Source organism: Mycteria americana, chromosome 8 (genome assembly GCF_035582795.1).
Source record: "Mycteria americana isolate JAX WOST 10 ecotype Jacksonville Zoo and Gardens chromosome 8, USCA_MyAme_1.0, whole genome shotgun sequence".
Lineage (NCBI taxonomy): Eukaryota > Metazoa > Chordata > Aves > Ciconiiformes > Ciconiidae > Mycteria > Mycteria americana.
In genome coordinates this window covers 32,894,352-32,909,320 of record NC_134372.1, presented here as the reverse complement: position 1 = coordinate 32,909,320, position 14,969 = coordinate 32,894,352, and positions in this window count along the sequence as shown.

Here is a 14,969-nt window from a genome sequence, read left to right as displayed (position 1 = left end):
TCAAACTTTACCTTTCTCAGATACAGCTTTTTCTTAACCTAAAGGATTTTTGCGCTCAAAAAATCTATAATGCCTGCTGTGTACAGAGTTTGCAAAGATTTCTAATGAGAGCAAACTCTTAAAACCCTTCTTCTTTTTTTAGATAAACATATTTGATCTTTCCAGTCATTATCATTTTAACTTGCAAAGTGACATTATGCCAAAAAGAAGGAATTCATAAATTAGTTCCAATTTAGAAAGTTTTCTTGTCATTGTATAAATGACAGATCTTTAAAAAGACGACTTAAAATGAAATGCAATAAAAAAATTTCACTTTTGTGGCAGGTTTTTCTTTTCTCTTTCTTTTTTTTTTAAGACTGAAAGAATAAAACAATGTACTATCAAAAAGAAATGAGTAGTACAAAAATTACAAATATGTGTGGACAGGAAACTCATTTAAATTCTCAGATTGTTTTAGGAAAGCTAAATTGAGTTGGGACAGTAACTAAATAAAATGTAAGCAGAAAACACTTTGCAAAGTTAAATTCACTTGTCAACAGAAATTAATAAAGCAGGATTCACATCCAGCTTCTTATTTCAAAACCTGCTGGTGGTTAGAGCTGTTGATATTTTGGATGCAAATCTGCCCTGCTGAACTCAACGAGAAATTTGCTAATCATGTTACTGAGCCAACGTGTCACCCATGCATTTTGTTTCTATTCTCTTTAAGGACTGTAAAATTTAGATGCAGAGTTGGGTTTCGCTTTCAAATACCTTTAATGTTTGGGAGTGCTTGACTTGAATTCCTTGAGCAGAGTGCATTTCTGTAATGAAAAAGGCGATATGTGGAGAAGTACGAAAAAGGATCACAAGCACAAGTGATGCCAAGGTGACAAACAGAGTGGAAGCTAATGGAAGACTTCATCAATGAAGGGGAGAAAACAAATTTAGGGTTATGTGTGAAGATTTTTCACACTAGGAAAGCATTCTTAGTTTTGAAACGTTCAAATGAGGTACCACTCCAGGCAGTGACTACAGACAACTCCTGGGGCTTCTGGGACCAAAGCGATCCTTCAGTGGATTCATTACTTTAGCTTGATCTCTGCTCAAAGCATTGTTTATCAGGACTCCCACATGGCTGTTCTGGACTCATGGATGGCAAACTCATCAAAATACTTACCAATGTACTGAAACTGAGCAATTTAACCACACGACCATTAACCTATAGGAAATAACTTCCTGACATCTTCTTGACATCTTAGCAGGACACGTCTCCTGCTAACCATCCAGAGCTACATACAACCCTTTAACTCCAAGATCTACCTGGCATGACAACATTCACTTTCATGTTCAGTAAGTACATGTTTGGTTCTGTAATACTGAGATTTTACTACCTTGCTTTTTTATTTCTAGGTGTCTTTTCTGAAAGTTTAATAACTGCCAAACCTACAATTAAAATTAAGCTAATCAGGGATCTGTTCAACACCTCAGTTTTTGACTATTCATTTCTCAGTGAGTTTTGACTAATATTTTTATGAGTTCTCACACAAGAAATTTTAGCTTGAAGTTTTAGGAAAAAGAATTTTAGAAGGGAGCTACTTTTCCTTACTCAAGATTTCACAGTACTGTCTTATGATTCCTGCATCACCACACACTGTGAATGGCAAACAAATTAATTTTTGAGGCATTTTCATCCTTTGCAGCTCTGTAGAAGCTTCAGTTGAAAAGCAAGTCTTTAGGCAGCTTAATGATAGCAATGTGCAGGTTTGAAAAAATACATCTGTCACAAGCCAGTGGATATCAAAATACAATAAAATACATTGGTGTTCTTTGTATTGCAAATTGGTACATAATTTATAGAAAACAGGTTTCTGTAAGAAGTCAGTGCTACCATCAGCTAAGGGAACACTATTTGATGTGCAGATCTACTGCCATAGTGCTAGTCATTTTAACATAATCCATTATTTCTATCTGTAAAAATAGTGATTGCAGGACACAATTTCCAAGCTTTCTTTTTGAGTGCCTCTTTCATAGTGTGACAAAATTTGTCTGTCAATACCTTTTTTTGTAAGAGAAAGCTGAACATACAAATTTTCTGGATGTAGTCTAAAACTGTATTTCAGACCAGTCATGAATGAATTTTTAATTCTTGAGGCGCATTTCTTCTAAACAGATAGTTCTTGGTTACAAGCAGGTCCCCTAGTTTGACCAAATGCAGAGGATCATATAGTGGAGTTATGGCCATTGATTGTCTCTGTTTATACGGGTATACATATGTGTGTGTGTGTTTGCATATGTGCATGTACGTACATACACACATATATATGTACGGAATGATGATTCTGAGGAGAATAATTGCAACGGAAGACTTTTAGAGCTGAAAATACATTCTACAATATTACCTTAACAGCTGCTGCGGCAAAAAAACTGCTAAAATACTGTTAGAAAGTGAATAAAACCAGGAGGAAGCAGGACACAAAGAAAGTAATGTCTAAAGGTTAAAAATATTTGCCAAACTCATTTGTAGTCACATCTGAGAAGAATATTTGTATGAGCGTACATCATGTACTATGATCACAAGAAATAATCCTTTGATCCACAGTAGGATTCTGAAAACTCCACTTTCCTATCTCAAACTTACAGGAAATACAGGTTTTGCATCACGCTTTTAGAAACCTTGAAAATAAGATTTTAGAAGTGAGTTTTAGATCAGAGTGGGGTGTCTATGAGGATACACACAGTCGTGTTAAAAAAAAGAATGGTGAGACAGCCTAATCAAGTACTAGCCAGTCTCTGAGAAGTCTGGGGATAGATAGGAAACAAGTAGCAGCTCGTAAAAGAATCTTAATAAAACCTTCAAAACCTGTTTTATTAATACTGTACATGAGATGGAACTCCTCTAAGCTAATGTTAAGAGGACAAATATCTCCAGTGAAGGCAATAAGATACAAACGCATAGTATCTGTTGAGATATTATTCTAGAATAAACTTAATAAATAACCTAGAGCTAACCTGGTTTCAGAAAAGAGCAGTTTAGATTCTGCATACAAATGGGTCACAAAAAGAAAAACATTCTGTTACTCCTTTACATCTCTTATATTAACTAGAAAAGCAAGGTAAATTGAAAAAGTTAGGATGAATTCCTGCCTGTACATACAGAAATCCCCTTGCCTATGTTGAAGCACACATTTCACCTTCAGTATTGGAGGTACAGGGGAGGACCATCAGAACTGGACAGGAATACAATGACGCTGCTGGATCAGCTTCCAATAATAATCAATTTAATTTTTTGAACATTAACAGCTGCCAAAGTATAAAGAGTTCCTAGCCTTTCACAGGTTATAACTTCGTCTTCATTCTTCCAAAGTAATACATTCAGAAAATGTCTGCCTCCTCAAGCAACCAACCTTTTTTCAGTGGGAAATGTTGGATCTGAGCCTATCTAGTACAATTTCAAGATAGTGAAACTGCAACTGACAGAAACTTCAACATGATTAGAATGATCTGTTATCCCCATATATAAACTTTTCTGTTTTTCATTTTTTTCCTTGTGTAGTAGACCTCCTTTTATTACTTTAATGGCTACATTTAAGGCGGAAAGTGAAATGATTTTTAGGATAATGTTTTAGTGTCTGTTTCACAATGGTTTTTATTGAGCTGTAAAGCACTTGCATGCACAGAGAAAAGAAGGTGCATTTTAGAAATAAAACTATTAAGTAACATTATCTTGCCATGGATCATTCCCACTGGGATAGAGGAATCATGTGAAAAGCATAACTGAATTCAATTAAAATATGATAAATTTTGATCTCCATCTTACCCACATTTTCAGCATTGCAGGCTGATCAAGAAAACTAATAAAAGCATGACTGTTTATGTTTAGAAGCCTTTGTCTGATCATATGTTGTACAATGCCTTCATATTTTTCCCCTACTACTTACAGTAGGGAATAACTTGAATATAACAGCCTCCTCCTAGAAAGGTGGATGGACACGTATGTCCCCATATCTAATTACCAATATATGGTCCATCAGGAGCAAAGAATATTACATGTCATTCCGCAGAAGATATGCCTTTGCGTATCATGGCAAGAACAAGTGGACTCCAGATAACAGAATGAAATGACTGCTTGTATCTGACACAAAATTGCAGAAATGTGTATCCAAAGTAAAATTCACAGAAACAACTTCATCACAGTTTTTCTGGAGGCCAAACCATAAATACTGTATATATCTTCTTTTTTGTAAGCAGATATTGACAGAGACCTTGGAGATATGCCTATTACTTATCTCGAAAAGATTGTTTACCGATTCTCTCTAAAGAAGATAGAAACTGTCTTCTTTAGTTAATTGAGAGTTAAATTAGTATGTATTTCTGAAATACAGGCCCCATATCCATTTTGTAGGTCACTGGATCCTACGAGTGACCCACACACAGGAGAGTAACAATGCCTTTTGAAGTATATTGGTTCTCCTGTCACACTTATGAACACTGCCTAATATAGAAAAGCAATATTACAACCCAAGTACACAGTAGGGAAACACCATTTCTGCTTTACAGATGGCCAGCTGAGACATGACGAAATTAAGTGATTTTTCCAATGTCAAACAAGAAACCTGTATCAGAATGGAGAAAATCTAGGCCTTCTGAGTCTTGGCTGATTTCCTGAACAATCAAACTATTCTTCTGTTCTGGCACGAATAAACCTCTGGTTGCAAACTGGATTGATGAAAGCATCAGTTCATCATGGGACAAAAACCAAAAAAGAGACGAATCATCTGACACAGTATAATATAACCTGTACAGCAGCTTTCTTCTCCAACATTATATCCCAAAATCTCATATAAAGTTAAATAACACAGGAATTAAAAAAAAAAAAAGAAGCAAAAGAAAAATTAAGTATCTTTGACAAACAGAAAAAGATGTTTCAATTGAGGCATGAAAATAAACGTAGATAATAATTATCAGTTATGCAATGCTTTTCATCTTCAAAATTCTGTATAAATATTACTTTAAAAATCCTCACAACACCTCATGAGGTGGGTAAATATTAAGCATCATGTAATAAGTTATACCTTCATATGATTTAAACCACTTTTCATTCTAGAAAACCAAGAAAAATAAAGGTTGGAAGGCTAAAAGTTTGTTTAAAGCACCTGAGCTGGCCCCATTCTACAGGAAAAAACCTACACTGCTATCTAAGAGGACTGTAATTCTCACAGGCGTACATAAGCTAGCTTTAATTAATCTAGTACGGACTCAGCACAAGCACGGCAACTAGGGTTCAACAAGACTACAAGTCTATCCCAGACTCCAGGCAAATACTGTAGGATAGTTAGCCTATACTGCATTCAGTACTACGTGGTCACTAGCGGGATACAAGTTAGCTAATTAAAAGCTGACCTGAGTACCTTGTACAAAGGGCTGTCGTACATCTAGAACGTAGCACAGGCAGGTCCAAAGCTGGGACTGGAACCGTAGGGCTGCTCCGAAGTTTTCTCCCACAGCTCGGAGGCAACCAAGCAGGCACACACAGTGAGGCTATTTCACACATGATGGAGCTGCAGTGGAGATGGAGCTTTTACACCTGCAGAGCCTGCCAAAATAATGTAAAAGGGCAAAAGGGAAGGTGGGAAGTCTAATCAAAGACAACGTTTTGAGCTGAATAAAACACTTAACTGCATGGAAAATTCCATTAGGTTGATTAGATACTTGCCTTAGGGCCCTCTTAAAACAACTGTTAAAAAAAAAAAGATAGCTATTGCAATGCGGCTTAAAAATATTGGAAAAGCAGGAAATGGAGCTTATTAGAGCTCAAATTAGATCCAAGATTTATGTGAAGAACATTTGGCCTCTTTAAAAGGCCTGCTTAATCCCTAGATGGTTTTTATTGTTTCTATTATTATTATTTATTTATACAGTGCCATAGGTATACATGGCACTTTACAGACAAATAAAAAAAACCATGGGTCCTCCCCCAGAGAGTTTACAATACCTGATCTGGCAAAGAGTTAAGTACATGAGTAACTTCATTTGCAAGACTAACCTCCCTTGGAACCAATGAGATTTAAAAAAAAAAATCAACTTATTGACATGATTATCTCTTCCAGATCAGGCCCTCTGGCCTCAGATATTCAGTCTTAAGACACAGGTGTAGAACCCAGTTCACAGGAAGAACTACCTGAGTTTCGATAACTTCTGTTGAGCAAATCTTACACTAGTATTTTGTTCCAGGTTACGTATGATAAAGATAAGCCAAAGCCACAAAGGGGTGAAGCTAAACTGTTTCTGTACTGCTAAGTTGGCTTCAGTGAAAATCTTTTACTAGTATTTGTACTATTTTCTCAACTGGAGCAGCAAAATTAGTCAGTGGTTGAGAAACAGCTACCCGACGTGGTTTAGGGCAAAACAGGGAAGCTGCATGTTGTTTGTGTTCCTTCTTACGTACACTAGTGGGAACGAGCTGTTTCTCCAGGGACGACTGGTCAGATTTCTCTATCTGCACTCTAAAACTACTGAATTTGAACATTATTACAGCACATGTATTATACTTCAGGTATAAACTTGAAGTAATATTGTACAGAATGTTCTTTCTTATTTTACTTTGCAAAAGAAGCATTTCTGGTTCCCATTAAGAAACCCAATATACTGACGGTTTTTGTTTGGAAGATGAGGGGATCCTATTCTCCTTCTTACTGTCCTGATGCCCCTATTTCTGTGAATGGAAAATTGGAGCTACCTCAAGCTACTTCTCTTTTGGAGGGTAGTAATGACTGCTCCAAATGTGCAACCCTATTTGCCTGCATATAAACTTTTAATAATGTTCATTAAACTTTATTAGAATTGTACGTGCAGCCAGATCAGGGTTACAAATTAAAACCTCAATCCTGCAAACACTTAAGGAGCTTTATTCACGTGAGAAAAAAAAAAAAATCTCTTTCTATACTCACACACTTAAACTGAATCTGTAACCTAAATAGAATGCTATTTTTTTTAATCCTCTGGTATTAAAGTTAAAAACTTGTAGTCAAGGAAGAAATTCTATGTTACTAGTGCACGAAAAAAGCAAACTCCCCAACTTTTTTGAAATTGCATCTTTTAAAAAATTATTATTATATGGAAAAAATTTCTGGTGCAACAGACTTGGAAAAGTCAATGAACAAATGAACTATGACCATATGCACGTAATGATACACAAAAGTCCTGGTCAGAAGAGACACTGAAGTCTGTAGAAGTTTTGCAATAAACTTTATGGGCAAAAGGATCAAACCTACAGAGCCTGATACAAGAGCCCAGTGAAGCTAGTAAGAATCTCCCCATTGATAAGCTTTGAATCAGATGCAGAGTGACCAACAGAACTGCAGGTAAAGAAGCAGCCATAAAAGCCAGAAAGAGTTTTTAAAGAAAACAGACATGACTGTCATAAAGCCAAGGTCAAACTCCATCACCAAGACAAGTATGTGTGAAAGAGTTATACCTCTTTTAGGGCTAAGTACAGTATTTATGATTATTTATCTTAAAACAAAATCTAAATTAATCCATTTATTTTAAAAAGCATGTTTTAATTACATTGAGTAATTTCATTTAAAAAAGAAAAATGTTGCCTAAAACCTTTAGCAGTTAAACTAGATTTTTTTTGTTTATATCTGAGATGAGACTGCATATCATTATTCATGCATAATCTGATTCTGAATGATTCCTTGTTTACAATTTGTTTTGTGTATTTTCTTATGTAAGCAAGAATTAATATACTTGGGCATGGAAGAAATATGCTGTATTATCTTTTATTACATTTCTTTAGAACATGCCATACGTCATCTTTAACTCCCCAATGACATTCAAAATAGCCTGAGGAAAACACAAATAAATACACATGTAAACAAGGACAAATATACTAATAGGAAAATGATATAAGATACAGACTTGCATATAGGTACATTAAGCATGTGTAATATAAGGAACGAAAATCATAATCTGACTCCAAATTTTTGAATAAGCATAAAAAATTACTTAATGTTTGCCTAGCTTGGATGATAAGCAAAGTCAGAGCACTGACACACAGTCACAGCTTGCTCTCCTACAGCAACCAGATGACAAAACCTCAGATCTCTTTCGATTTCCCTGTGTGGGAAGACCCCATCACAATTAGTATACTCTTTTCTAAATACTAGCACCCTCCAGTGTGCGCACCCAGTAACATACACCCCATCCCTTGCTGTTCAGTGAGCTTCCTACCACAAGGGCTGGAGCCCTCCGAGCAGAAATGTGGATTAGATGTGAAGTAGCAGAGGTTTTCATACAAACCTAGGATTGCACGATCCCAGATTGTGGTGTTCAAGGAACAATGGAAGTGTAAAGATCTGGCGATTCTGACAGAATAATTCGGATGAGAAATTACTGTGAAAATGTGGCGATTTACCTTCAGATCCACCCTTTCCAACCCCACCAGGTTTCCTATTCTCACTCTAATTTCTTCCACCTGCTGCTTCTCTTACACATTTTCAACTAGGTTTACGTGAGTGAAGGTCTCAGACCACCCTGAGTCAATACAGCCTACGTGACTTTTTTCCTTTTGACTTTGTCATACTTTTTTATCATGGTGAGTCACAGAGCCATGTAACCAATTTATGTTCATTCCTGTGCTTCTTATTGCAATATAGTTTTGATATTTCTTGTTATTTTGGATTTTGAGTCTATGGAATGACAGAAAAACATTTTAATGTTCAGAATACTAAGCCACTGTTTCTCCTTGAGTAGTTAATAATCCAGGGGTTTCTGTTTCTTTTTCTTTTACCCTTAGTCATAATTATCTTTCTCTCTCAACAGTTAGCTTGGTTTTTATTTATTTTTACTATTTTTTTTTAATATTTGCATTTATCATTGATGTCTGCCTACATGTAATAGTATATTTTTGTGGCTTTTTAAGAAATTAGTTTTCATACGGCCTATCTTTCCAAACCGTAATTCTGCAAAAGCAGTTCTCATATTCATGTACAGGAAAGATGAAATAGATAAAATATCTCTGAAGGAATTATCTGTGGTAGTAACCAGGTTGTAAAGTTTGACCTTATGAAACAAGTAATGTGCTGACCGTTGGAGGTCTATAGTATTTCAGGGCCTACCACAACGCCCCTTTGAATGCTCCTCAGAGATATAAAAGCTGTCTAACATGTCTCGCAACTAAAATTAAAGTTTATTCCTACTAGTCTACTTGCAGCGTCAGATTCTAAGGGCAGCTGTGGCTTAAAATCCAAGCCACTTTCATCTTTGTGGAAGAAATCTAAGTACCTCTTTACCATTTCAGAATTTCTCTTTCAATCTCAAGTTTAACAAGAAATCAAAGACTTTATTGTAAATTTGTTTATAATTAAGAGAATACACTTCTCATCTAAATGTCTGATTTATATCACTACAGATTTTGCCAGTAGCATTTTCCAATGTGCTTAAACCAGTCATATCCTCAAGTAAGTACTGCAGATCTTCAAAGGTATTTATGTGCCCAAATTCTAATGATTTACTGTGAAGTAGCCACCTAATGTCTTTCAGGATATAGACTGAAATCTCACATGATTTTTACTGATACATTAGTTTTGATACATTGAGTCTTAAGTAATATAGCTGCTTTTGAAATCTGTATCATTGGTATGCCTTGTACTTGACCAAGAACAATGACACAACATGTTGACCGCACTTTAAAGCCAAATCTGGCCCTGGAGGTGAGTCTGAGAGATACACGTGTGTCTCTGAAGGCAAATCAGCTATATATAAATCAATAAAATCACACAAAAATATAATAAGAAAACACTCCCAGGGAGCTTACTAATAGGTTTTGCAACCTGTCTTTTATACTTAGATTTACCAATAAACTAAGAACCATCACTGTCTATTATCAGGCGCATAAGCTTCAAGGCTATATTTTTCGATTATACAATTTTCATGAATATTGTCTCTAATCAAAGTACCCTGCCTGCTAAATCATGTCCTGACACGGCATTTCAGAAGACGGAGCTGGATTCCCTGACTGTTTTACAATATAATGAAAACTGTTTGAATTATCATATCTTAACGTACTTTCAAATAGAAAACTCAGCCTTTAACTCCAGAATTGTGATCTGTTTCCAGAATATTAAAACCTCAATCTTCTTTCTCATGAGTCAGGTTGAAATAATTTTATTCTCTTTTTAGGATCATGGGATAATTCGGGTTGAAAGGGGCCTCAGGAGGTTTCTAGTCCTACCTCCTGCTCAAAGCAGGCTCAGCTATGGTCTGTGAAGACCGGTCAGGGCTTTATCCAGTCTGATCTTGAAAATCTCCAAGGATGAAGACTGCACAACCTCTCTGGGTAACCTGTGTCCCTGCTTGGTTGGCCTTGGGGGGAAAAAGTTTTCTCCTCATCTCCACTCTGAACCTCTCTTGTTTCTACTTGTGCCTGCTGCCTCTCACGCTCCCGCCATGCATCACTGTGAAGAGCCTGGCTCCATGTCCTCGCTAACCCCCTTGCAGGCACTGGGGGATGCTGTGAGGTCCCCCCAAAGCCTTATCTTCTCCAGGCTGGACAAGTCCCAACACCTGAGCTGCCCGTGGTGGCCCTCCACTGAACTCACTCCAGGTTTGTCAATGTCTTTCTTGTTTTCTTTGATACTTACTAATAAACAACAGCAGCTATCACAAAGTGATGGGTAAAATAGAATCCCAGAAGCCAGTGTTGTCTTCTGATTAAAAAAATGTTTGTTACAGGGCCATGATATCACCAGTAGATTCTATTCTGATGTCTATCACTGGCACACAGTTTTTCTGAGTTTACTCATTCTTACCTTTGCTATTTATAGTGTCTCTCCTTCTTCTAGGTATTTAATGACTTGTTTGTTCACAAGGCACTTGAGAAAAAAAGTTGACATAGTAACATTTTTGTACTTCAAAGTAACAGGAATAACGGAGAGATGGTACTTATTAAAATATGATCACTGACTTGAACTGTATAGAACAGACACGCTTATAAGAGAAAATAACTCCCATTCTTGTCCTCCCAGGAGCAAAGCTGTATATTCACTTTTGTTTTCAGTTCCAAATCGCAGGAATGTTCAACTGGAAAATACACCTATTTTCAATTATGGCACTCTTCTGTGCTCCTGACTGCTCTTTTCCAGTGATTTAACTTAACTGCAGCAGTGAGAGGCTGGATGAGAGCAGCGAGAGATGACATCACATCTGTCTGGATTAACAAGGTGATAAATAAATACACTAAGTTCAGCTGAATGGATCAACAAATAAGTAGAACTATGCTTTCCCATAGCTGCTAGCTGCCTAACATAAATCACAAGAACTTTGGAAAATTCTCCTTTAAAGCGAGACTAATTAATTTCACATTCTTGTTTTTTGTACATGTTAATACCTTTTATAGGTCCTTAACCTGAACAGTCTTTTGACTTTTTAAGTTTTAATGTGTCATATGTCTTTAATAAATAACAGCTAGGGTTGTTTCTTCCACCTTATTTTTCTCCTGTTCACACCATACGTACTTCTACATATTTACATTTAAATGCTGTGCCTACTGTGTCTATAAATTATAAAGGGTTGTCTATATTAAAGATGTTCTACTAGGGTTTTTTTATTTCACCGATTAATACTTTCATTCATTGACCATGTAGCAATAGTTTTAACCAACTCTTTTGTTTTCAACCAATGGAAAAATGCTCACAATTAAACAACAATAATCTTTGCTTTCATTTTAACATGTAAAATGAAGACATGTTTTTTGTTGGTATGCATCATGTTTAGAGCAGAGAAGCAAGAGTCTGGAAAAACAACTCCCATCCTTGACTTTGCCACCAACTTCCTTTCTGATCTTGACTATATCAAACAAAACTCAAGCTAAAACTTGGTCTTCAAGGTTTCTTAATATTTGATTCTGATATGCTGTATGAGGGACTAAAGCTGCCCTTCAGGGTCCCTTAGTGCAGTGACGTTACAATGGCAGCTTGGCTTGCCTCCTGCCACCCCAGATGAACTGGAAAAGAAATTTACTCACACAATGGAAAAGAGTCATTTAGGATGGTTAAGAAGCATGTTTTCTAGGGGTTGGGTTAAGGATTTAGCTGGACAAGAGCCAGGATTAAAAGAACTGCAATAACTCCAGATTGTAGGTCTCAGCTGATTGTCCACACATTTCGCTTAGTTCCAAAACCACTCTGATTTTTGGCAAAACCTAGGTTCTGTCTCTTCATTTAAATCTCATTAACAATTCCAGAGACATGATTCTTACAGAAACATCACCAAAGAAGCATGTACAAGGAAGAAAATGTGAGGAAAGGTAAAGGGCTTTTGACAGATGAGCTTCATGATCAAGCATATGCAAGTAATAATGGGCAGTTTTAAGACTTATGTGACCTGGACTGACAAAAGTTAGTAAGTAAACCTCAGTGGTATCTCTGAGAGAGGAAGCTGTAAGAAATCCCATATTTGAGAAGATTTATGTTACTGAGTTGAACATTCTGAAGGTAGACTGAAAATCTTGACAAAGTCTTCATTTCCAGTGCTAAGAAGGAACTAAAGACCTGGACCTGCTCCCTAAAACTGTTTTCCTACTTCATTTATTTCCCCTGCTGTTTTCCTACTTCATTTATTTTCCCTGAAGAGGCTTGGGCTTCAGCTCCACTCTCTAGATAAACCATATCAAGAACAGATGGGGTAATATGTAATTGCAACATCAGAGTGTGCAAATCCGTAGATGTTCTCTGTGAAGAGAACCAAGTAACCAACCAAACTCAGCGTTAAAACTCAAAACACCTCCTGACTGGACATTCTGGCTCTTTCCAAGCCCTGCTGAAGCTGCACATCAGAGAGGACAGATTTATGTTTAACATCTATTGATTGATATTTAGTAATTTTTCTGTTGCAAAAATAGGTGCATGACCGCCAAGTCCTCCAGTCCATACCTTTCCCTACATTTGTTGCTAAGAAGAGAAAATTGCACCAGATCCTTGGCTGATATAAATGGGAATAGCATTCATGCCTCCAGGGGAGACGGAAAACTGAAATTATGGAATAATTAGTTCACAATATTGTGATGGTTCATAAAAAATTCTTACAAACTAAATGAACTGCAAGTGGTCTTACTTTTTATTATTATTATTATTTTAACAAATCCCATTCACTCCCATTCCTTCCAGGTTCCTTTCCTGCTCCTTAGGACTCCAGTAGACTGTAACCATAAGGGAAAAACTCCAGTACTTATTCAATGATTGTGGTGTGGTAATACCACTTGGTACACTAAATGGTGATAACAAGAAATGATGAAATTGAAGGATATTTCCAGGTTTAGTCAATCTAGGTCTCAAACCGTATTTTCTATAGCTAATTTTCACAGTTCCACATCCAAGAATGTCAAGAATAGGATTCTTATAACAACACTTTAGTGCCTGTTGGTATATAATTACTGACATGGTATTTTCACAACAGACTTCTAGGAAAATAGGAACAGATTTTTCATTATTTTTCATTTCTAACAGGCAAACTGAGTAAGAATAAAATACTTTTCCCGAAAGTCATAGATTAAACTGGATCAAGAACAGGGGTTCTTGATTGTCTTACCTCCTTTAACTCAGATCGCTAAACCTTTTTGTCTGAAGCCACTCAGAGCTGTCCAGCTATTGCAGACTGCTTATAAAGCTGTTGCTCTTCCGCAGCACTGCTATTTCTAGGCAAAGTGGTACAATTTAAATGTAGGACTTTCACCACTGCTGTCCATATATTGCTCTTTGAAGTCCTTAGTTTTGTTTAATATTAGATAACTGAAGACAACGTTCATAGAAGTCAGTAATACCACATAAAATTACCTGTCTTCAAGACAAGACCTATTCCACTAAAAGACACTAAGGGATTCCTCATTACACCATTTTGTTAAGGAGCCCTCTCAATTCTTGACTTAAGGGTGTTTTAGCGTGCAAATGACACCAGGAAATAAGTATTCTTTAATACAAACCTTTCTCTGCTTTATTGGCCCCATTAATGCCCCACTCAGTGTTCACAGAAGTGATTGCTCAGGGAGCTTATTGAGCACTATGAGAGGGAAAGAGGGGGCATATCATGTTCCCGTGGCACTCAGGTGGCAGTCGTCATGTTGGCCCACACACTGAGCACTTCCAGGGCTAAGAGCACCTGTTTTAGAGAATCCTGCTGCAAAGTAAAGGTACACTAGATGGATCTGGGGTTAGTCACCTCTAAAAAGTTAGAGCATAGAGAGACCTGTAAAACACATTTACCATTTTTGTATAAGAGACTGGTTGCTCCTGCCCAGACTGCTCGTATAATCTGGAGGATAATCTTAGCCAAATGAGGAACATATTTGTATTTTGCCAATGACTGGCAATAAGAGTCAATCTCAACAAGAGATTGAGAGAACTATATAATTTCCTTGCTCCTTCACCAGAAACAACTGTGTTTATATCTACCAGAAATCTCCTACATTAGCAGTCATTCCCAAGTGAAGCTGTTCTACCATATGTAGCACATGTTTTAGTTTCCCTAAAAAAAAAAAATTGGTTAATTTATGATGGAATATTTCTTTGACTATTTCTGTAGCCCACTTAGGCCAAGAATGCTGGGGAAGACTGGTAACTGTAAGGTTTTATCTATACAAAGAAGAAACATCAGTATTTGTTTGCTGCAAAAGATCTGAAATTGGAGCTAGTAAACTCAGTCTGGTGGTACATACACTCTGAAGGTACATAAGGTATAAATCTCCTCATTCTGCAAAACTGTGAGGTTTTCTCCTGAACTGCTATTGTCCTGGTGTTCACAAGCTATAAGTTAATAGACATTTACAAAGACTGTTTTTAAACCGAATATATCATTGCTTAGGATAACTGACATTAATATGATGAGAAAAAAAATCCCAATTTGAGTACAGAAATAACAGACATGAAGGAACAGCGATATGACAGACAAAATGAAACTTGGGTCTATTTCTAACACACACAAAACCTACCATC